Here is a 23,858-nt window from a genome sequence, read left to right on the forward strand (position 1 = left end):
GATTGTGTTTTAATAAGGATGGTTGGTCTAGGCTCTATGGTGATCATAACTCATCGTCCCTCAGGGAATAGGCTGACTGCAGCATTGTGGGTCGCCATAACAGAGGGAAGGTGGGCTATAAAGCCTTGAACTAGCAATTAAATGCTGCAGCCCGGAAGTGGCATATATGGCTTCCACTCATAGCTCATTGGCCAGTACTAGTTTCATGGCTCCATCCAACTGCAAGGGGAGGGGGAATGTGAGCCTCTCCTGTGCCCAGTTCCGTGAAAGAGAGAAGGGTGGTAGTGGCTGAGCACCAGAAGTCTCTACCACACCCTGCTTCATTTTTCTGCACAACATGTATCACTACCTGACAGTCCTATTAGATATTTAATTGCTTACTGACTCTTTGCCCTCTGAAGGGAGGGTAAGCTCTTTTTTTTTTTTTTAATTTATTTATGTATTTTTGCTGTGTTGGGTCTTTGTTTCTGTGCGAGGGCTTTCTCTAGTTGTGGCAAGCAGGGGCCACTCTTCATCGCGGTGCGCGGGCCTCTCACTATCGCGGCCTCTCTTGTTGCGGAGCACAGGCTCCAGACGCGCGCAGGCTCAGTAGTTGCGGCTCATGGGCCCAGTTGCTCCGCGGCACGTGGGATCCTCCCAGACCAGGGCTCGAACCCGTGTTCCCTGCATTAGCAGGCAGACTCTCAACCACTGCGCCACCAGGGAAGCCCCGGGAGGGTAAGCTCTTTGAGGGGAGGCCCCTTGTCTTGCTTTGTTCACTGCTCAATCTTCAGTGCCTCAAACTGAGTCTGGCATATTGTATGACCTTGATAAAGGGAAGTAATGGATGAATGGAGTAAGAGTGTTGACTGTCCTCCCCGGCTCTCTGAGTGGTTGTAGTTTCAATTGGGGGCTGCATCTCAAAGTGCTTCCTGAGACTGAAAGTGCTGGAGATGCATGAGCTGAGCCTGCACATAGGGCTCCTTGTATCTCAATTACAACAGACACAATTCTAGACGCTGGTGCTAAGCAAAGCCAGGGGCCCCTGTGCAGCTTGTGCCTGGAGGTGGGGTCTTGTTCCAGGTGAGTGGGTGAAAGGTTCCCATGGTGAGGACCAGGGGTGCGGCCCACTCATGGAGAGAGGACGGCTGTATCTGGTCAGGGCTCCCTTTTCTCCTGGCCAGTTCTAGCTGTGGGCAAGACCTGGGCTGCAGTTTCTGTGAGGGATACTCCAGAACCAGCCCTGGGGATTCCTGCAGAAATGACCCCACGTGCATGACCTCAGGTGAAGTCTGTTAGGTACACAGCTCTGCCTTTTCCCTCCGGAACACTGGTCTCATCAGCCAATCCCACTGGATCCTTACATCTGACTTGGGTCGGGTCAGGGTGTCATTTCTAATAGAGAGCTTAGCCTTGCTGGGGAGTGGGGGGAAGGACCAGGTCATTTGGTAGGGACAGTTGGCACTTGGAAGGGAGCTCAGTGCCAAGCCCTGAGCATAGGCAATCGTGTGGCTTGACTGACCTGTTCCAAGATGTCCTGAGACAGAACTTGTTTGGGGATTTTCATGCCCTTGTTGGAGGAACTGGCTCAGAGTTGGGAAAAGATTCCTGAGAGGGGGCCGTTCCCTCACATCCCTCGGGCTCTCGTGATTCTCAGAGTTTTAGGTCCAGCAACTTCCTTTTACAAACTCTGGGGATTGTGGCTCAACAGAAAATTTTTGTCCTATTTCCAGGATAGGAGAGAGAGTTTGGATGATGTCACACTAGGATTTCTGGACCGGACAGAAGGTTCATGGGAATGACATATGGAATATAGTACGTGAAATCAAGGTCATCCAAGGAAATCAGGGATGGGTGGTCCCTACTTTTTCAAACTGATTCTTTGCCACTACAGGGATTTAGGAATGGGAAAGACATATATGCCCATGGGAGAAACACTGGGAATTCTCAGGAAGATAGTCACACAAGCACAGACAACGCATTTCAGCCTGGCTTCCCTGATTAACCAAAATGCACCAGATGCTGACTAATTAGGAAATTCCTGAATCTTAGAGCACTTGGCTAGTGAAGCTTCAAAAAATTAAGTCCAAATATCTAGTACTTTGTCTAAACACACATGAGAATAATGATAACAACAACAGGACCTCCCTGGTGGTCCAGTGGTTAGGACTCCGCGCTTCCACTGCAGGGGGCGAAGGTTCGATCCCTGGTTGGGGAACTAAGATCCTGCATGCTATGCTGAGCCACGCAGCCAAAAATCAACAACAACAACAACAAAAACCTCCAAACTGCTGAATGATTAATACATCTTTAGCCTGACCTGGGAAGAGAAAGGGTCTGGAGTCAGCAGACCTTGATGAAGCCCTGAGCCGGCCCCAATCCAGCTTCGATAACTGGCCAGTTCTGCAGAGAACCCTGGGGCCTGGATCACACATGATTTTTAAAGCAAACGAAAACACCAGGGGCTTGAATTTAACATGAAGCCAGGCATCATTTCCTAAGGCTATTAGACGTCATCATCAGGATGGTCTTTAAACTGCATCTTCCTGGGACTGAACTGATATTTCATCTCTCTGGAGCCTCCTTTTTGGAGTAAAAAGGGAAAACTAACAAAAGGAAAACAAAACAAAATTAAAAATAGAATCACCATGTGATCCAGCAATTCCACTTCTGGGTATATACCCAAAAGAATTGACAGCAGGAATTCAAACAGATACTTGTCACCCGTGTTCATAGCAGCATTTTTCACAATAACCAAAAGGTGGAAACAACCCAAATGTCCACCAACAGATGAAAAGATAAAATATGATGTGGACACACACAATAGAATATTATTCAGCCTTAAAAAGGAAGGAAGTTCTGACATATGCTACAACATGAACATGAACCTTGAGGACCTTATGGTAAATGAAATTAACCAGTCAAAAAGGACAAATACTGGATGCTTTCATTTGGATGAGGTACCAAGAGTGGTCAAATTCATAGAGACAGAAAGTAGAAGGGTGGCTGCCAGGGGCTGAGGGGAGGGAGAAGGGGGGTGGTACAGAGTTTGTACTTGGTGGTACAGAGTTTCTATTTGGGATAATGACAGAGTTCTAGAGATGGTTGGTGGTGACGGTTGCACAACAGTGTGATGTACTTAATGCCATTGCGCTGTACACTTAAAAGTGGTAAATCTTATGTATATTTTACCGCAATAGAACAAAACAAAAAAACAGGAGCATGCCCGCTTAGCCTGTGGTCTGTAGAGGTTCTTATCCATAAGGGCAGCGCTGAGCTGCTGAGTGCGTGTCCTGGAGGGGCGCCTGTGACCCAGGCTTGCCACCTGATGGCTCTAACTGGGCGCAGGCGACAGACACCCAAGGCAGGGGGGGGGCGGGTCTCCAGAATGTGGACTTCCTTTCACCTTCTTGGGCAGAGCTGCTACCGCACTGATCGCCATCAGAGAGCCAGGGGAACAAAGCCAGGAGGGTAATTTAAAGGGGCTCTGAGCCCTGGAGCACCATTGTACTGGGCTTCTCCCCCTTTTTTTGCCAGGCAGCACCAATCATGTAAATGCGCCAACAAAGGAGGCCCTGATCCTGTCCCAGCTCTCCCGTTGGGCTCCCGAGAGTGGGAAAGAGGTAGGTCCTCAGATGAGCCAGGCAGAACTCACGTGTCCAACTGTGCAGCACAGGTCCCTGGAACTCGCAGCAGCCATTATAATGATCTAGGGCAGAAGGTCTTATCACACAACAACTTTCTCACCCCTCAGGGGGGCGGGAGGTGGGACCCCCTCTCAGCCACAGGGACTCGTGTCTTCATTCCTTATTTTCCAAACAAGTCAGTCGAAAATTGAGGTTTCTGAGCAATTTTGCAGATTCATAACCACTCAAGATGTGAGCCCACATAGCCTCCCCAAGCCCAAAATTAAGACACTCCCCTCCCGCCTTCTCTTCAATAAGAACCTGTGGTAAATATATTGAGAAGCAAGAAAGAGAAAAGCAGAAACGTAAGTAACCTTTCCTTTCCAGCATAGCAACTCTCCTTGCAGCCACACCGCCCAGCAACCCCTGGATTAATCTTTCTTTCTTTCTTTCTTTTCTTTTTTTCCTTTTTCTGCTCAATGGATTGTGGTCAAGGCCATTGTAACGTGAGCAGTGCCTCGGAGGGGATTGGCCAAGGGGGCTGCGAGGGGCCCCTTTCACAGAGGGCTAATTGCGTTTCAGACCACCAGTATTCGGGAGCTACAGATGTCTTCCTTCATTTGCCTGGGAAGCACAATTGGACCCATCTGTTGCATTTATTCCGCCGGCTCCCCTGCCCGCCCCCGTCCGCCTCCACCCCGTCACCCCCATCCCCTCCCTTCCCTTGTCTGCGGGCCTAAATTGAAAACTCATCAAAATGTAATCCAAGAGCAGTTTGGCTGCCGAGCTGCTGAGAAGGGGCTCGGTGGGAATAAAGGCCCCCCGCCACTTTACACACGGGCCAGAGCCTGGGGAGCCGGGTCACAGGCAGCCTTAGGGAGGAAAGTGAGAAGTTAGCCGGCAGATGGGCTGCTCCACGCGGCCCTATAACCTGATGCCTCGGAAGAGGGGCCCTAGCAACGGGCTGGCCCAGGCCAGAGGATGCCGCTGCCCTGGAGGTGGTGACCCCACCTCACAGGCCTCGCCCCTGGCCCAGGATCCTTCGATTTCAAACGAGGCTGGGGCCGGGGCTCATCACTTTCTGACCCCCATCTGCCCTCTCGAGCTCAAAGGGATTTCCAAGGCAGAGAGGGCAGGGATGGGTGGCCTTGCAAGGCCTGGGGAATGTGGCACAGGGAAGGCAGCCTGCCTGCCCACCCACCCTCCTGCACGGCCCAGGCCTTCCCTTCATCCATTCCTCCCTCCGCTCTGCACCTTGTGGTGTGCCCAGGCCCTTTCCTGAGCTGACTTCTCTCTCTCCCAAGCAAGCAGTGGGCTCTGGAAGGTACGGATGTGTGGCTGCTGACCTCTTGGTGTTGCCCCAGACTTAGAGGCTGGCTGGGAAGTGGACAAGGGGGACCTGTGTTTGCATTCAGTACAAACCCCAGCTCCAGTCTCTTTTGGGGTCCCCCTTCCAACACCTGTCCCAGCCTGGGCCCCGAATGGGGCCATCGCCTCCAGGAGCAGCTCCCTCCCAGCTGTGTGCGGATGACTTCCAGGGGAGGGGAGGCTGCCAGTGCGCAGGATGCTTCAGATCAGTAGCCTTGGAGGACCGCTGTGGTAAGGCCTCGCCGCTGGGCACATCCATGAAGCGGGCACTGGCCCCTCTTTGTTGCTGAAGAGCTGTGGGTGCGAGGTTTTCAAACCCTCTTTTTTAACCGAAACTCACAGTAAAATATATATACAGCTGACCCTTGAACAACGTGGGGCTTAGGGGTGCTGACCCTGGGCAGTCGAAAATCCACGTATAACTTTACAGTCAGCCCTCTGTATCCAAGGTTCTGAGGATTCAACCAACCTCGGATTGTCTAGTACTGTAGTAGGTATTTATTTTAAAAAATCCACATAGAAGTGGACCCACACAGTTCAAACCTGTGTTGTACAAGGGTCAACTGTATGTGTGTGTGTATATATATATTTTTTTTTCATAGCAACCGAACACACACAGATATATTACTAAAGCAAAAGTTTCACAAAATAATACTTCTTCCTCCTCTATGCAATGCCCTCCGGTATGTTCTATTCTGATGTTATATTCCATTTCATTCCATTGTTAAAAATGCCGATCATCTTGTCCACTACACTGCTTTCACAACCTACCAAAGCAGTAGTTCTCAAACATTCATGGGCATCAGCACCTATCCTTGGAATGTGTAAAAAGGCCGACCTCTGGGTCCATCTCTAAGAGTGGCACTGGAGTGGGCATTTTTGGCAAGCCAGCCTCCCCCTTTGAAGGGATTCTGTTACACCTTGAGAAACCCTGCTGCTTCCAGTGTGCTCGGTGGTCTCAAGCCCCTGGTCTGAGCTGGAAACAATAGGTTGACCTAGAGGTTGATCAGCTCAAGGTGGGGCCTCCCCTGCCACCTCCCCACCATGTCTTAATGAAATCCTCACCCAGTGAGAGTGTGGATGTCAGGTCTGGCTTGGCTGGCTTTTAATGGACGTGTTCATCTGTAGCTGCAGAGTGAGGGCCCTGCAGTTTTGGAGTCTTCCTTTGCTACCATTCTAAACTGATTAGCCTTACGGAGGGAGAGGGGGCACAAGCCATCAGCGGGGGAGCTAGCTGGGTCAGAATCGGGCCTTGGAGCTGCCTTTGCTGAGAGGGGGGCGGACCAGGACCAAAGCCTTCGGAACCTGCCTGGTCACCTCCGCCCTCCAGCTGCCGGGCAAGCACCTGCCCCCATGGGCCTCCAAGGCAATGACCTGGTTTCTGCTTCCCCCTCCCCCAGCCCATCTAGATGATAAGGAGGCACCTTTATCCTATGAGTCTTCTGCTCATGCACCATCTTCTATGAGATGAACAATCAGCTCCTTAGCTTGCTGCACAAAGTCCCCCATGAACTGGCACCATGAGCGTCTCCCAGCACCCCCTCTCCTGCCCACCCTTCATCCCTGCTGAGCCAGGCTGCTCTCCAACCTCAGTCCTGCTGTGCAACTCCCATACCTGCCTCCAGCCCTTTGATCTGATGTGCCTCTACCTGCAATGCCCTTGCTGACTCATGCCCATCCTTCAAGGCTCAGCACCGCTGACACCACCTCCCAGAAGCCTTCTGTTCTGTCAGGTGTCAGGAGCAGGGCTTCCTGCAGAACGACATGGGTTGGGGAGAGGAGGAATTGAAAGGATACGCTTGCCCAGGCAGCCAGGCCAGCTGAGCAGTCAGGCCTTAAGAAGGACAGTGTAGGCAGGTGTGGGGTCGGCCTGGTCCTTTTGTCCCCCACCCCTTTCCCGCTTAGCCTCTTTGGTCCTCCCTGGGGACAGCTGCCGCTCCTTGCTGGTGTGAATCTGGCTCAGTGGTTGTAGGCTCTGGAAGTAAGCAGTTTGGGCTCACAGCCTGCCCTGGCCACTCACCAGCTAAGTCGTTCTGAGTAAGTGACTTCATCTTCCTGGCCTCAGTTTCCTTGTTTGCAAAATGGTAACAGCCCTGCCCTACCTGCGCCTGAATTGAGGCTTGTGTGAACCGTATCTCCACAGGAGGCCAGTCCTCTCCAGAGAGACCAAGACCCCATACACCCTCTGCCCTCCCAGCCTCTCCCTCCTTCCCTTCCTTCCTGGCCTTCCTGTGGGTCATAGCTTCTGACCCAGGTCCTCATCTCTGGGACTTGCTGTTTAGTGAAAGCTTCCAGTTCCTTCCCTGGAGAAGCCATGGCAGCAGCATCTGCCCTCTGGGGATCATTTGGTCCCACTCAATAAAATGAGGAATTGGAGACCCTGTGAGCAGGACCCACTTCTCAGTGTTGCTACCCGCCCAGCCCAGGAACTCAGGACAGCCTCAGTCCCCAATGCCAGCAGCTCTCATTGGTTGGGCTGTTACCGTGGGCCCTGCACTGTGCTAAATGCTTCACACAGGAGCTCATGTAACCCTCTCAATGACCTCAAAGGCAGGAGTAGGACCATTACTATTTAACGGAGCAGAAGCCTGAGGTTCTGAGGTGTGTGGCTTTTGCTGGCTGCATACCTACATTGTCCACAGCCAGAATGGTCTTTTAAAAACAAAAGCTGGGCTTCCCTGGTGGTGCAGTGGTTGAGAGTCCGCCTGCCGATGCAGGGGACACGCGTTCGTGCCCCGGTCCGGGAGGATCCCACATGCCGCGGAGCGGCTGGGCCCGTGAGCCATGGCCGCTGAGCCTGCGCGTCCGGAGCCTGTGCTCCGCAGAGGGAGAGGCCGCAACGGTGAGAGGCCCGCGTACCGCCAAAAAAAAAAAAAAAAAAAAAAAAAAAAAAAAGCTGATCTTGGGCAACCCTGCCTTGCCTTCCCCCTACGCCAGTGGCTCTCCATGGCCCTGGTCCCTCCATCGTGTCCAATGTCATCTCTCACCTCACTCTCTCTCATATTTTCTGCACTAGAAACACACTGGCCTTCTTTTCAGCCCCTAGTATGGCACGCTTTCCCCTGAATCACAGGGCATTTGCACATACCGTTCCTGCTGAGTAGAACATCTTTTGCTCCACTCTTCCCAGATGGGCTCCCACACATCCTTCCTCCGAGTAGCCTGTCCCCTTGACCAGGTCAGAATTCCACCACCCACAGCAGTGTCAGCACTTGTACCTCTCTTTTGTGGCCCTTGTACTAGTAAGACATTCACCAAAAAATCCATGCAGTCTGTTAAAAAGATCTCTCTCCCCACCAGACTCTAAGCTCCATGAGGGCAGGGCCTGTGCTGGTTTTCCTCACTGCTTTATTCCCAGGTCTTAGCACACTGCCTGGCACACAGTAGACACTCAATTAACCACCATAATGAATGAACAGATGCAGAAAGTGATGGATCTAGGGTTTGAACCCACAGATCTCAGATGCTAAACCTGGGCTTTCAGCCTGGCCACGCTGGGCTTCCTGGGAAGGCATGCCTTGGGAGCAGAAGTTTGGGGTTTCCAAGCATTCAGGGGTCATCACCAAGTTGGGGCTGAAGGCGGGTTGGGGGTGGGGGCAGCAAACATTGTCACCGAACGAGTGGGATGAAAGCATCTGTGGGGGGAGGGGCCGGCTCGAGCTAATCCTGCCCTGAAAGGGTTAATGGAGGTCTGCAGAGGCCTTCCCACCATCCCCCTCTGACCATCACATGGTCCGTAGTGATGGCTGCATAGTCCTGTTATGTGCACATACTTCAGTTCATTTAAGTAAGGTACTAGGAGGGGCATTTACAGAGTGCCACTGTTGTGCTGTTACAGCAATACCACCATAAACGTCCTTATACAGTGGACTGATGGGTGCATTTTTATTTGCAAATGATAGAGACCTAATGCAAACTGGCTTCATTATAAAGGGGAATGTATTAGTTCACGTAGCTGAAAAGTCTAAGTTCGACTTCAACAGCAGAATCCTGGTGTTCCTATGCAGCCATCTCTCTCTCTCTCTCTCTCTCTCTCTCTCTCTGTCTCTCTCTCCCTCCCTCTCCCTCCCCCCCACTCCCCTCTCTTCACTCTCTCCCCCACTCTCCTCTCTCACTCACTCACTCTCTCTCTCTCTCTCTCTTTCTTGTCTTTGCTCCTCTCTGTATGGTTTTGTTCTCAGACAGGCTCTCCCCAGATGAAGGCAAGACAGCCACCATCTATTCCAGGCTTATATCCTATGAGCTAAACCTTCCCAGGAAAAAGAGGTTGTTAATTTCTCATTAATTCCAGCAAAGGTCCTGGAATAGAATCTAATTGGCCTGGCTTGAATCTCTTATATGTTCAACTTTGCACACATATGAGGATAGACCTGTAGCATATTTTCTTAAAAGTGAGATGGTAGGCCAAAGGGAATGCTTGTTTGTGGCATATCCAGTCTTCTCTGCCCACACTTGTGCATCATGAAAGTTTTGGGCTTCATGGCAGGAGAGGAGGTAAGGGAAGCTTCTGGCCAGGTTGTGGTAGGGACAATACAGACATCTACCTAGTGATGGTTGTCATGGTCCTCGTGGTACCCAAGTGGCTTCAAAAGGAAGCAGACTCCTAGCCTGGCAACCAGTCTCTGCTGAGTGTCTCACCCAGTACCAACTGACTTTGCCAACATCATAGCACGTCACTCCTCTGCTTTCTGACCACACCAGATCCCTCACTGTCCCCAAGCATGATACCTATGGGTATCCTTAGAAAATAGAGCACAAAACTCAAGTGCTGACATTTCCTGAGTTCAATCCCGGGAAAGCAGGACTAAGGGGAAAAGGGAGTGAGAGAGGGAAGGAGGGAGAACAACTATAAGGAAGAGTGTTGTGAGCTGGCCATGGCATGTTCCCAGCACAGCTGGCTTCTTGGTCTTGCCAGACATCTGCAGAGAGGTTGTATGAGGCTACTGGGTCTTCAAACAGTCCTGAGGAGGAAAGGAGAAGAAAAATTTGTCCGCTGGCTTCTGTCTCATTCGTGGGAGTTAGAGCATCAATTCCTGTGTCCTTCTGAGCTGTGCTACCTGGCCTGGCCCTCCAGCAGTCACCAAGGAAGCCACATCCCAAGACAGCAGCAGTGACGTCTGCATTTGGGGTGGACATGCTGGGTGAGCTGGCGAGCAGGCACACGGCAGCAGCTCTCCCTGTGTGCCCACCTGTAGCCTGCAACCTCACAGGCCTGGGGGAGTGCCCTGGTTAGTGTGCCTGGGTGGGAAGTCCCCGGGTAAGGGGTGAGGTCTGGCCATGCTGTGAGTGACAGGAGGCACCAGAAACAGCCATCAGGACAAGGCAAGCCAGAAAGCAAGGCAAGTGGGCAGATCTGAGCTGGCGTGTAAACTGAGGCTAGAAGCAGTTCCTCTGTACTATTGCACTGAGCAGTTACCTTCCCTAGGCAAGGCTTTCATTGCACATCTGCCTGTCTAATCATCATGTATTCATTTGCTCTTCCACTCATTATTGCATGCCTACCATGCTGTGGAGTGTGGGGACACAGTGTTACCTTAGATACAACCCCTGGCCTCAGGCAGCTCAGTGTCTAGTGGTGGCAGGGAGACCCATGAAAAGTGGCTGTATCACAATGTGATGGGTACAGTGATAGAAATAGGCCTGTGATATCAAGTGAGCACCATAAAAAGACACTATGTGGAGGGACACAAAACCCAAAGCAAGAGTTGCTTAAACAAGGTAAAAGTTTATTTTTCTCTCTAGGTTTTCCATCCATGACTAATGTGGCAGCTCTGCTCCATTAAACCCTCAGGAACCAGGTTCCTTTCATTCCTAGCCTGTGGCTTTCATATCTTTATCTAAGAGGGTAGTACTGTTCCAGGTAGCAGGATGCAAGAAGAGATGAAGAGGCAAAGGGCACACTCCAGTGCTCTCTTAAAAAAGGTTCCTGGAGGCTGGCATGTGTCACTTTTGCCTACATTCCATTGGCCAGAACTTAGTCACATGACACATCTAGCTGCAATGGAGGCTGGGAAATGTAGTTTTTCTCTCGACTATTTACTGAGCTAAAAATTCTGTTACTGTGGGAGAAGAAAAGACACCTGGCAGTCTCTACCACAGACATATGACACAAGGAGGTGGTGGTGGGGATTGGAGAGGTTTCTTGGAGAGGGTGGCACCTGAGGTGTCTTAAAAGATGAACTGGGGCTGGCCATTCTCAGAGGAGGGGGAAGGACCTTCCAGACAGAGGGGACTGAAATGCAGAGCACAGTGTTGAAATACAGCAGCATACTTACGCTTGTGTGCACAGGTGTGTGTGTGTGTACCTGGAGGGCAAAGTCAGGAGCTGGTGCTAGAAAGATAGAAAGTCTCAAGTCGTGTGCCTGTGCACCTCAAAAAATGGCATTTTGGCTTTATCTCCAAGTGCAGTGTGGAGTCTGAACTGCACTGGAATGTAGTTCAGTTTCTAAGCTGAAATGCTGAGGAAGTCAAATCTACAAGGGAAGATGAGAGGGAGAGGAAGAGGGAGGAGAGGAGGAGGCCTTTGAGGTTCCTGGGATGGTGAGTGGTGGGCGGAAGAGGACCAGGCTGGAGTCGGGAGGGGGAGACTGGGTTCACTTGGTTGAATATGAGGAAGTTAGCCAGGGGTGTAGAGAGCAGTGGGGGGTGGAAGAGCGTCCAGGGAAGGGAGGGTACAGGAGCTGGCCAGAGAGAAGGCCGGAGACTGAGTTTGGGTTGTGTGTGTGTTTGTGGCAGTGTGTGAGTATGTGGGCATGAGTGTGTGTGAATGTATGAGTGAGGTTCAGAGGTGGAGCAGTCACAGACAACGACCCCATCTAGAGTGTGGCGATGAGGGGCACACTCACGTGGCAAGAGGTGAAGGTCCTTTGGAATCACTTAGGCAGGCCTGGAGCTGTGAACAGCAATTGGGCGTGAAGGCTGGTCGTCCTCCCAGGCATTGAGATCTTCCGAGGCAAGGTGGTTGGAGCATCACACGAATCAAGAACTAGCCGCTCTGTTATTACGGTGACTGTTATCATCCCTGTCATCGTTGTCGGGTAGCTGGGGTGAGGGATGTGTGTGTGGCATCTGGCAGCTTAGAGAGCTATTGCTTCACGTGTTTGCTCCTAGATATGGAAACATGTCCCTGGGCAGATCAAGGACGGGAGCCAGGCCTGCTCCAGGCCACAGTCATGCGCTGTGGGTCAAGGTGCCAGTGCCTGTGATCCAGTGGGGTGTGGGTCGCTAGGAGACCGGGCAGGCCTCTGCCTGGCGGGAAGCTCCCTGCATGGTGGACTGGGCGCTGGGGCCTGCTCTGCCGGTGCCCCAGGGATAATAAGGACTTCAGAAAGGACAGCCCTGACTCAGGGCTGAAAGAGGCTTTAGTTTCTTGTTTGGCGGCTTAAAAAAAGGCAAATAGAAGCTTTTCTCCTATGGGGATCAGTGTGAATCCCAGAAAATCCCATTATTTTCCTTTGAGATCAGTGGCCTGCTCTTGAGGGCTTTCTCTTCCCCAAGGCAACAGCCCTTTCCTTGCTCTGTGTGAGTATCCTGCCCCTGTGTGGCCCCAGAATGGGCTGAGGTAAGGCGGGGGAGAGAAGGGGGCACAGGTGAGCCCCAGCTTACAGCTGTTTCCTCCTGCTGGCTACCCATCTCTTATTCCAATCTGATCCCTCCCCACCCCTAAGAGCAAGGGAGGGGGTGGGCCAACAAAGCCACTAGAAAAATGATTTTATGTTCTTCTCTTCCAGGAAGCCATTTATGACCCCAGATGCCTGAGATGTCCTGCTTCTCTAGACTGCTGCTTCGTATGGGGTCTGCACCAGGGTTGTCTAAAATTATAGTGAGTATGACGCATTTCATTATGGAAGGATGATCATGATGGTGATAGATGACAAGTATGAGCCTTTACCAACCTTTACCATGGTGCCTGGAACCAGGCTAAGCTCCTTTAATGTGTCCAACAACTCAGTGAAGAAGGTGTTATTACTATCCCCACTTTACAGATGAGGAGACTGAGGCATGGAGAGGCCAAGTGTATTAGTCAACACAGGCTGCCATACAAAATATCATTGACTGAGAGTCTTATGCAACAGAAGTTTATTTTCTCACAATTCTGGAAGCTGGAGGTCTGAGATTAGGGTGTTGGCATGGTCGGGTCCTAGCAAGAGCTCTTCTCCTGGCTTGCAGACAGCTGCCTTCTGGCTGGGTCATCACGTGGCAGAGAGACAGACAGAGAGAGATAGAGATATTATTCTCTCCTCCTCTGATAAGGCCACCAAACCCATCGGAGTAGAACCCCACCCTTATGACCTCATTTAACCTTAATTACCTCCTAAAAGCCCTATCTCCAGATACAGTCAAGTTGGAGGTTAGAGCTCTAACATATGAATCTTGGGACATTTGAATCTTGGGGGTGGGGCTGACACAATTCAGTTCTTAGCACCAAGTCACTCATCCATGGGCATGCATGGTAAGTGATAGAGCACTGCCACGTCCAGAGGAAAGTCAGGAATCTACTCTGCACTCTTAAATTTTCTGAGAAGTTGCCCCTATCGGGCATTCCATTCAGATAAAAAAAAAAAAACCAGTTTAACTTTTCCAAAAAGAAAATCTATCAAGCCCGCCTGAGCGCTTATCCAAATTGGTCACCGAGAGCCAGCCACACATCCAATAACTAGCCAGGGGCCTCCTTTCCAAAGTCTTCATCCAAACCTGCCCATCCTGGGTTCGTGTCTCTGGCTGTGTGCTGAGCCAGGGACCAGGGCAATACCCACCACAGTGGAGACCACTCCTGAGGGCTTGCTTGCCGCGTGCAGACCCCGTGCCAGATGCTTTCGCAAGCACCTAGCCTCTACAAGAATCCTCACCATTTGACAGGCGAGGAAGTAGAGTCCAGAGCAGGGTTAGGTATCCTACCTTGTGAGTGCAGCGCCAAGACTGGAACCGGGGGTCTGTTTGACTCCCGGGCTCACTCTGCGATCCACCAGGTCCCAGGCATAGTTTGGCAACATACCCTATGCAGCCTGGACATTTTTCCCTGCTGGCTGCTTCTCAGTGCTGCTCCCAGAAAGGGCCAATTTCTTTGAAGTGACTTCTCAATAGGTGAGGTGTTGCTGATCGCCCTTTCCCGTCCTGTCTAATTCAGGCGAATACTGACGGGGGTACGAGACGCACAAGCCCTGCTTTCTGGAGCCCCATTTGACTCTTAAGACACTCACATACAAAAGCACGTGGACACACAGTAGCTGCAAGGAGGTCTTTTGGAGATGTGCTCTAATGAATAGAGAAGAAGGATCTTTCATTAGCATAACAAGAGTTCGCAATGAAATAGGTGCTCCAGAGAGCACTTGAAAGTTGTTTGTTCTTTCAAGTAGGCTAAAAGTCCCCAGCTCTGCGGAGCCCTCTTCAGCCTGGACCTCTCCTGGAGGAGTCTGGTATAGGCCTTTGGGATTTTTAAACCCAGCTTCTTTCCCCCGAGTCCTGGGAGCATTTTACACATCCCAGGAGTGGGCTTTGGTCTGGGGAATGTGGACAGAGCGGTCCTCATGGGAGACTGGGCCTGGGCCAGCTCTTCCCTCCTGCAGCAATTATCCTACTGGGGATGGCTGCCTTTCTCCCTCCGGGGTTCCCTCCACTGGGGCAAGGCTGATCGGCTTAAAGGGGCTCTGTCCCTACTGGGCCTCTTGGCCTCTCTGTCCCCCCAGGTGGCCTCCGTGGAGACTGATGCCAGATTTGTACTCACTTAGCCTGGGAGAAGGAGTTGAGGCCAAGAGGGGACTGATGGCCAGAGATCAAAGGTTAAGAGGGGTTAAGCCTTCACCCTAGAAGGTCACCCATCAGCCCTGAGACAAGTATCTCACCAGTATTTTCCTGAAACCTAGAGCAGAGGTAGGCCTGCAGGGAATGACCATTCATTTACTAAGGAAGCACCATCTTCCTGGTGTGGATGGTCCATGGCCCAGCTTCTCATTATTAACTCTCTGGCTCTGATTTTGGACAAGTCACTGCCTCTTTGGCCCTCCCTTTCCCCATCTTTCCAATAAGGAGCTTGGACTTGATTGACAGTCAACGGCAGATGGTTCATTGTCTTGAAACATTCGAGTCCTAAAATGTAATTTCTGCTCTTAGGCAGTGAGAGGAAGTTAGGCGAGGCAAGGTGGATAAGAGGGGAGATGGTTGGCCCTGACCAGCATTCTTGCAGGGGCTATAACATGTTTTCCCGGGGATCTCAATGATCAAGGTAGACCCTGCTAGACTCTGATGGAGAAATGAGGGAGATGAGCCCGAAGCGGAGTCTCAGCCTCTCCCACCTGCCCATCTGGATGGCTCTGATTCAGAGGGGCCGGAGTCCATCGGGTCCCACTAGTGAGGTGAGATCAAAGCATTAGGGGGCTGGTTTGTCCTGAGAACACGGAGAAGTCCCTCCAGTGGGGGTGTGGGGATATTCTTGCCTCTGACCAGTTAGGCACAGCACCAAGGTGTACCTATCAGGAAGGTTGTATCCTTGCCACCTGTGCAGGCCCAGAGGTGGTGTGGGGGACTGTAGTAAGCACCGAGTAGGCCACACTTGTGATGAGCGCCCTGGGGGCAAGACACGGAGGAGAAGGAAATGAAGGGAAGATAAAGAACTCCATGGGTCGCTCCCCTCAAGGGCCTTTCTGTCCCCATTCCAAGGAGTGCTCACACCTCCTCTCCAGGGTGCTTGGGTCCAGGCCTCAGGCTCCTCCAGGCCTGCCCTCTCCCATCTTGGTGGGTAGGAGGGAAGCAGCTGGCCTGAGGTAGGGCACCAGCTTTGGACAGAGGGATGACCAGGGGCCTGGCGGGCTTCACAGCACGGCTCTGGAGGCAGGAGGATTGGGGACCAATTCCAGGCTCATCACTGGTTGTGAAACTTGGGCAGGTCACTCAGCTTTTCTGGGCTGCTCTGTGTGCTCTCCATGTCTACACTGGGGTAATAATGAAGTGTCAATGAGGTAAGCATGGGAAAGCACTTAGGCAGTGTCTGCAACATGATGAGTCCTCCATAGAGCATTATAAAAATACCAAGGAGGGCTTCCCTGGTGGCGCAGTGGTTGAGAGTCCGCCTGCTGATGCAGGGGACACAGGTTCGTGGCCCGGTCCGGGAGGATCCCACGTGCCGTGGAGCGGCTGGGCCCGTGAGCCATGGACGCTGAGCCTGCGCGTCCGGAGCCTCTGCTCCTCAGCGGGAGAGGCCGCAACAGTGAGAGGCCCGCGTACCGCAAAAAAAAAAAAAAAAAAAAATACCAAGGAGAAGAGAGGATGGCACATTGGGGGTGATGTTCAAAGTTCTTGGCAAAGTCCCTTTCCAGCCCAGGGTGGGAGGAGGGGATGAGAATCCCAATGGTGAATGCTAACAATTGCTGACACTTGTGGAGTGGCTACACCCATGCAGGTGACAAATACTTTTTACGGCATTTACTCCTATGGACAGCACCACAGAGGGCCGCTGCTACTATCTCCATTTTACAAATGAGCCCACTGAGGTCAGGGGTGGGGCTGGGTTTGAGCCAGATCTTGGATTCAGAGCCTGAGCTTTTCATCGAAAGCTCCCGTGACTGTAAAATAGGCCTCCTCTGCGATCTCAGGCCATTTCAGAAAGTGATTTGGGACCAGGCAGAGAAGAGGGATGCTACTGTCTCCTTGGTCCTGTGGGGAGGGGTATAGAAAGGGAAGCCCACTTGACCTTCTCCCAGAGGAGGGGACCTGAGTCTTCCCAGATTCTAGGGGCTGGGGCAGGAGGCTGGGAAGGGGTGTGGCTGCGCCATGTTCTAGGCTCCCCTGGCCTTGGGCCCTGGGCATGATGCTTCCCAAGAGTCAGAAGACTGTACCCTAATCCCCATTATATTCTTCTCTGGAGAAGGGTGGGAGGAGATGAGGAAAGCCTGCATCCCCAGGAGAGGAAATAGGAGATGTGAAAACGGATTTTAAAGGCAGAAGGAGATGTTACTCTGATGGCTTGGTTCCTGGCTGTGTTCCGTCCAGGACACAAAGAGGGTCCCAGGACTCAGCAAGGCCCAGCACACGAACCAGAGAAAGTGGATCCAGTGGCTGGATTGAGCAGCATCCCTGATGAAGTCTTTTGACACAGAGTGGGTGGAGGGGGGCCCATGCTGTGCCCTCTCCCAGTGGGGCTCGTCAACCCCCCTCCCCAGCAGTGAGGGATGTGGCAACCAGGGACAGATGGCAGTCCCCAGAGAGAGAAATGGGAAGAGAGTAGAAAGCTCTACTTCATTGAAGAGATAGGGGTCAGGCTGGGAGCAAATCTCACCAAGAATGAAACTTCCCTCCCTGGCATTTCTCTCACTGGAGGCCTTGCCAGAAAGGGCAAATGGTTGTGTGCTAGGGCCGGGGATGCAGAGCTGTCTCATCCCGGGTGACCTCACACTGTCCCAACTGTGAAATGCAGGTAGTGCCACTGCCCACCCCCAGGCATCCTCCGGGACACCTCCAGGGACATCCAGTGGGCCTCGCCCAGCCCAGAGGTGGCCCTTTCTTGCCCACTTCTCTCCCCATTCACTGTCCACAAAACTTTTCAGGAATCTGTTACTGTTATTATGAGGATACTGAGACCCAGAAAAGGGAAGAGATTTTTCTTACTGTTATTCTTGACCCTAAATCAGGAGCTTTAAGAAGTGAATCGGGTTGGGTGATAAGTGTGGGGAGTAGTGGGTGGTGTTCTTTTTGCCTTGGGGGATTTGATAACAAAGCAAGGAGACTGGATGACACTTGGCTTAGATGATGCTGGTTGCTGGGCTGGTCCTGGATCTACAGTCTTTAAACAAAAAAAGCCTTCAATTAGCTCTAGTGAGTTACTGCAAGCTGTCCCTTGAAGCAGTGCTCCGAGACCAGCACTAGTCTCCCCTCTCCTCTAAGAGCCCAGGGTATTTCTCCTCATACTTCAGAGCCAGTCTCTGGGAAGTCCTCCTCTTCCTGAAGCCCTGGACCCTGAGGCCTCTGCAGACTAGTCTCTCTATGCCCTTCCTTCTCCAAACTGCCCCATCCTCTCCAAGGGCCGAAACTCAGAACTGGGTGGAAGGAAGGACCACCAGCCAGAGACCACAGGCTCATCCCTGCCTGGTCTTTGATAGGCAAAGTGACCAGACAAGTCCCTGCCCTGCTTCCAGGGTCTCCAGCTGCACTGAAGGGGTCCGGGTCAGTCTGCCTGAGAGGATGGGGGTGGGGGTGAGGTGAGGTGCAAGGCAAGGCCAGGTACCCCAGTCACAGAATAAATAGGGACCTATCAGCTTTGGGGTCCATCCTGGCTCCCCTGCGGGAGTTTAGAAGGAAACCTTTAATTTAAGCCTGTAAAAATTCTCCCTGAGCCCCACCCCACGTCCTATCAAAGATAAAAAATGCCTCCAGATCCTATATTAAATTTTACTTTTATAGAGCTACACGAGTTGTAGTTGATTTACACTTGACTAACAATGTTGTCGTATCACCGACAATTAATTAAATGTTTATTAATATCAGTCTGCTGGGGGTTTGCTGTTGTTCTGTATTTTAGAGTTAGGGATTTTTGGCCCCCAAGTTTCAAACATATCCTTAGAGCCCGTGAAAAAGCCCAAGGCTTTGTGCGTCTGTTTTGTGGGGTTGTGGCTGCAGGTCGGAGGGTGGCGGGGGACGGCCTGTCCCCCTCCGCCAGCCTCCGCAGACCCTTCGGGAGGCGCCAGATTGTGTGGGCGGCGTCGCCTGGGGATGGTGGGATGTGGCTTCCACCCGGCTGGGGGCAGCCTCGCCAGGGAAGCTCGGCCAGAGCGGCCCCCTCCTCTCCCGCAGGCTGGGGAAGAGGCCGCCGAGAGCTCTCCAATTGGAGAGCCTTTCATCTCTTTGTTTTTACAGTGATTAACCCATCCGAGCGCGCTGCGAGCGTGGCTCTAGGCAGCGCGGGGGGAGGGGAGCGGAGGGCGGGCCGAGAAGGGAGGGAGGGGCTCTGGTCTTTGTCGCTTTCAGGGAACTCTGCTGCCATAGCAATGGGGCTTTCTAAGGTCGGACTTTCATTCGATTCCATTGAAGAGCCTGTCTGCTCAGTCTCGCGAGTGGAGAGGGCGTTCCGGTTTCTCCAGCCTTGTCCGCGCCCCTCACCCTTGGTGGGGGGGGTGGAGGGGAGGGCGCAGCCGGTGTTAGATCGAAGGACCTGCAGCGGGAGGCGGGGAGCGCGGGCGGATTGGGGAAAGGCGGGGATGCTGGGGAGCCGAGGGCCTGATTTCGGGCACACACTACCCTTCCCCGGGTCCTTATAGGTGGGAGACTAGTCTCGCGCGCCTGCGCCCCCGGGAGCCCCTTCCTCTCAAGGGGCGTCGGGGTTGGAGCTGGGCGAGCTGTACAGCCCCTGTCCAGTCAGAGGAAGGCAGGGGCACCTGCCGGTCGCTCCACCTCTGCATGCATTTCACACTTTCTATCCTGTTAGGCGTCCGCACTCCTATGCCCATGCGGACTTTTTCCCCTCTGGTTTTTAATGTTATGTGGATTTAATCTAGTTAGACGATTTTCTGCTTAAAATTGCATTGTTAACAGCAATTGTTTAAAAGTGGGCCGAGAGCGAGGGCGCCCAATCTTTGAACCGGGCGGGTTTTGCGTGCCTCTGCTCGGCGCAGGACAGGACAGCAGCCTGCGCGGAGCTGAGCGGGGCGGGGGAGGCCGACACAAAACAATCCTCAGGCGTTCTCGCTCCGGAGCCTTCAGGGCCTTTTCCCCAAGCGCAAACAGATGCAAATGTCTCTGCAAACATCGCACAAAGCTATTCAAAAAGAGGCTGCTTCTTCAGCCCTCAATAGCCCTTTAAACCCAGTCCAATTGCTTCCAAGTAGAGGTAAAAGGTCTGCACGCATTTTTTCGCTTTGGCTGGAAGGGGGGCGGAGGAGGCGAGAGCCTTCGGAAGCGGGAGGCTGAGGGCTGCTCTGGTTCAGCGACTTGTGCCATCAACCCCAGCTGCCGCGCACGGAAGACGGGCTGGAGGGTGCAGTGGCTCTGGGGACGCCGCACCTCGGGCGCGGTTCTGATCGCGATGCTGCCGAAGCCGGTGCCGTGGGGATGCGGCTCCCGAAAGGCCGCCGGTCCTTTCAGGCCCACAAAGGCCGGGCTAAATCGCGGCGCGCACAATAGCATGAAAGGGCGCGCTCGGGCCGTTTGGGAACAAAGTGGCATCACACTGCTCCGAGGGGACTCAAAAGCTTTTAGCTAGTACGCACGGTGGCGTCGCCGCGCCCTTTGTGCGCTCCGCGAGGAGGTGAGAACTGCGTGCACCCTGCCGGCCCCTGTGCGTACGGAGACTCTGGCGTTCAGCTTCCTTCGGAGACCCAGGGCCAGCCGCCAAGCGAACGGCCTGGCGTTTCCTTCTCACCTGGGTAGCAGAAGCGCGCGGGCATGCCGGCGCAGTCCTTGACTCGCCCGGAACCCCTGCGTCCTGAGCGACCGCGTGGGCCTCGCGACTCTAGAGGCTCCGGCGCTTCCTGAGCCTGCGGAAGACCTTGTCGGGATCTCCAGACCGCAGGCGGGCGGAGTAAGGAGGGCCACCAAACGACGCCAGCCTAGGTGCGGGCTCTGCCGCTGGTCCCCAGCATGTGGCTAAGCAGCCAACGCCTCCAGTCTGGGGCTGGCCCTTCCGTCCCATGCAAAGCCCGCGAACTGTGCTCTGGGCGCGCGAGGCAGCTGAGTGCAGGGCGGACAAACGTGCTGGCTGAGCCCGGAATGGCCCCTTCCTTTTTCACCCTCTTCCTCGCGCTGTGTGTACTACTTCCATACTACCCATTTGCTGAGGCCGGCGTTTCTGGGGGGGGGGAGGTGGGAGAAGGGGTGCCTACCCTCACCTAACTTCCGGCCTGGTAGCCTCAGGGACAGAAATCAAACTATACATTAGATATAGCCCCAGAGATCCATCAGCCCTTCATACCTCAAGGGAAGTCCCTGTAATCCAGTTGCTGAGGTAATGATTGCCTCACTGAAGGATAGGGAAACTGGGCGTCAGGGGCAAGCCAGGAGATGTATAGTCTGCAGTCATCTCTGATCCGGATGAGTCCCTAAGCTTTACCATGAGGTCAGGAGCCATAGTTCACTCCTCACAGGATATGGCCCTTGAGACAGGTTCCCCAGGTGTCTGCAGAGTGAATGAGTTGTCTAGGCAGGGAAATCTCCCTCGTGCCCAGGTGTGAGAGACTTTGGAGCCTTGGGTGCCTGGGAAGGAGAAGCCCTCCTTTGACGGAACCCCACTCCAGCCCTCTCTGTTTCCCGACTCCCTTCTCCCACCATGATGTCACTTTCACTTGTCATCATTTGCTATATCACACCTGAGCTGTCATTTTCAGACCTATGTGCCTAACACAGGTCATGGCATGAAAGGACGTAGTAGATCCCAGCTCCAGATGTAATGCAACGGCTCATCTCCTGGAGCAGGAGTCTTGAGTGTGGCCACAGTCCTTTCCACCACCTCAAACACCTTGGGGCCCCTTTAATGCCCAAAAAGAGGGCTCGCAGCGACTGCTTACCCGGATCATAGGCTGGGTAATGTTGGCCACCGCTAATTACTGAGGCTTACTTTGTGTGACCTCCTTTAATGTCAAAGGTACCAACCCAATGAGGTGGTACCGGCGGTTATCCCAGCTTACAGATGAGAACTTCCAGGCTCAGAGTTGCTACCTCTCATCAAACAGTGGCGGAGCCAGAATTCGAACCGTGGCAGTTGACACCAAATGCTAGGCTCTGTTATGAGTTACAAACCCAACTTCTTTCTTCTCTAACTCCACCCCCAGCCGTGGTACTGGAGACCTTTCCTCCGGGCTGGGGGGACGCAGCCGTGCCTCCCCAGAGGCGCATCCGGGTCGCCTTGGGCAGGTGCAGGGCCGGGCGGGCGCGTGGGGCGGGGCGGGGGCGTTATCTCCTGACCGATGGCCGCCGGCACATCTGTTTATCTCTGAAGCCGCGCTGGATTGGATTTCTCGATGTTTATCTCCCTCCGAGGAGCAGCGCGCTGGGGCCGCGGAGAGCGCAGCTGCGGACCCGGTGTGACTGACAGATCCAGAGCTGGGCCTCCCGCCCCTGTTGGGTCTGGGTGGGGGCCGCCCTGTGCCCACCGCTCACCCTGATCTGAGAGGGCTGCAGGTGAGCAGTGCAGGCGGCCAGGTGCTTCAGGGTTCCGTGGTCTGCCAGAGCGCAGGCAGGCCAGAACTCCCCCTCATTAGGGACCACTTAACTAGGCCAGAGAGAGGGCAGTGTTGATTTAGTGACACAGATGGGAGCAGGGGGTGGGGAGAGGGGGCGGTGAAAAACTGGATGAAATCCTAATAAGTCCATTTCCTAACCTGTCAGGAAGTCAGCCTTGGGAACCCAGGGAAGGCCCTCGGAAGTGCCCTCTGCTCCCAAGAATGCCTGGAGCCGAGAATGGAGGGAGCTTTGGCTAGAGGGGCTGTGAGGCCACAAGTACTTCCAAGTGGAGCCACTCCAGGAGGCTGCAGAAGTCAGGGGAAACTAAGATTGAAATGTTCTCCTATCTTCCCTGGCCACACACACTACGCAAACCAGGTCACCTCCCTTGCTCTTTGCTGTCATTGCAGTTTGCATCTATGTGTACGTTCATGGTATGATTACAGGACCGATGAAACTCGGTTCCTGGGGGCAGGGGTGGGGTCAGTGGTGAGGCACCTAAACCAGGGAGCAGCATGGAGTAGGTGTTTAGGAAACTTGTTGATGGGCCTGAGTACTGACCCTTGGAGAGGCTGGCTGACCTAAGGTGCTGTGACTGTTGTTTAAAAGGCTTCTAGGACCGTGAGAGAAGCCATGTGGGTTTTGGTCCTTTTCACATCAAGCCACCACTTGGTGCCCATGTGGCCTGGCTGATTTACATGAATGCCAGCACATGCTGGTGACTTCAATTCCCTTGCCCCAGTGGCTGCCCAGCCGATGTGATTTGTCTCTCTAAAGCTTTCATCCCAATTCCCTCACTTCATCCGCCACTCATCTCCCCATTTTCACTGTCCAGCCCTCTTCAGAGGGGGATTACTGGGTGCACCTTGTGCTACTAATGTTGGGGACAGAGAGCACATCTGTTATAGCCAATACCCACCCCTTGCAGCAGTGGTCTGGGATCTGGAGCGGACAAGAGATAGGACACTCAGGGACGGTCTGGGCAGTGCATGCTCTGTCTACGCCACTGGCTAAGGACTCAGAGTCTACAGAGGGATCACTGGCTGGTCTTATGCACATGTTGGCCTGGCTCTGTAGATGACCCTGTATCGTCCAGATACATCTGGATTTGTCATTTCACCCACACTATATCAAGCTGGTTAGTGACAATAACCCTAAAATAAACTGAAGTGTTATTTAGATGGGCTAATGGATATAGGGTGGCCCAACATGAGACAAATGTCCTTTGGCAGACTGGACAGTGACTCTCTGAGCTGGAGGGCCAATGGGTTATTCCAGAGTGCCAGGAAGTAGCGATAGAAGTGTCCTAGCCCCTGAACTGGAAGGACTGTCTGATGGCAGGTGGGGTGAGAGTGGTCTGCATCTGCTGTCATGTTGGTTTCCTCACTTTTTATGCTGCCCCATAGAAGCAGAGTATGGATGGCTGGACCTTAATCAGATCAGAAACCACAGCTTGCATGGAGAGCCACCAGTAGCAGAAAAGCAGGGGTCATACAGCGATGCATGAGACAGCCCAAGACTGCCGAGGGTGTTTCTGCTGAGTGCTTACCTCTGTCTTCCATGAGCCACCCAAGACTTGGACCCCATTCTCCGTAACCAGGAGCTCTGCTGGGAGATCTGTGGGGCAGGGCGGGCCTCACTAGCACCCTATTTCTTGCCAGCAAGTCAGGGTCAGGCTATGATAAAAGAATGTCTGTTTCAAGACATGACTAGGTTTGGCTGATTCAGGCTTCAAGATATGAT

General features: G+C 53.2%; 1 long non-coding RNA gene across 2 annotated transcripts in view; it reads left to right on the forward strand.

Moving 5' to 3' along the window:
- LOC109548167 (uncharacterized) overlaps positions 1–23,858 on the forward strand; it is a 98,644-nt gene that overhangs the window by 21,611 nt on the left and 53,175 nt on the right. For both annotated transcript variants that reach the window (XR_002174181.3, XR_002174180.2), the window contains exon 2: positions 12,704–12,795. This is a non-coding gene — a long non-coding RNA (uncharacterized lncRNA). The remainder of the gene's footprint in view (positions 1–12,703; positions 12,796–23,858) is intronic.

Source organism: Tursiops truncatus, chromosome 3 (genome assembly GCF_011762595.2).
Source record: "Tursiops truncatus isolate mTurTru1 chromosome 3, mTurTru1.mat.Y, whole genome shotgun sequence".
In the NCBI taxonomy this organism is placed as follows: Eukaryota; Metazoa; Chordata; class Mammalia; order Artiodactyla; family Delphinidae; genus Tursiops; species Tursiops truncatus.